Source organism: Chrysochloris asiatica, unplaced genomic scaffold (genome assembly GCF_000296735.1).
Source record: "Chrysochloris asiatica unplaced genomic scaffold, ChrAsi1.0 scaffold00331, whole genome shotgun sequence".
Classification (NCBI taxonomy): Eukaryota; Metazoa; Chordata; class Mammalia; order Afrosoricida; family Chrysochloridae; genus Chrysochloris; species Chrysochloris asiatica.
Window position 1 is genome coordinate 961,048 of NW_006408849.1, and position 509 is coordinate 961,556.

The window sequence follows — 509 nt, forward strand, 5'->3', positions numbered from 1 at the left end:
AAAAAAAAAAAAAAAGTTGGTTGGATTTTTAAAGGGATTGCATTGAATTTGTAGATCACTTGAAGTAGTATTGCACCTTGACATTATTAAGGCTTCTAATCTATGAATATGGAAGGAATACACAGAATCACTTTACCAAAAAGAATTGGTCTATGTTCAACTATTTCAAGAAGTAGCATATGATCAAGAACCAATGGTATTGAAGGAAGTCCAAGCTGCACTGAAGCCACTGATGAAAGTCTCCAAGAATTGATGGAATACAAATTGAAATATTTCAACAAACCAATGCAGCGCTGGAGGAACTCACTCATCTATGCCAGGAAATAGCTGCCTGGCCAACCAACTGGAAGAAATCTGTATTTGTGCCCATTCCAAAGAAACGTTACCCAACAGAATGGGGAAACCATCCAGCAATATCATTAATATCACATGCAAGTAAAATTTCACTAAAGATAATTCAAAAATGGTAGCAGTAGTACACCAACAGGGAACTGTCAGAAATTCAATCC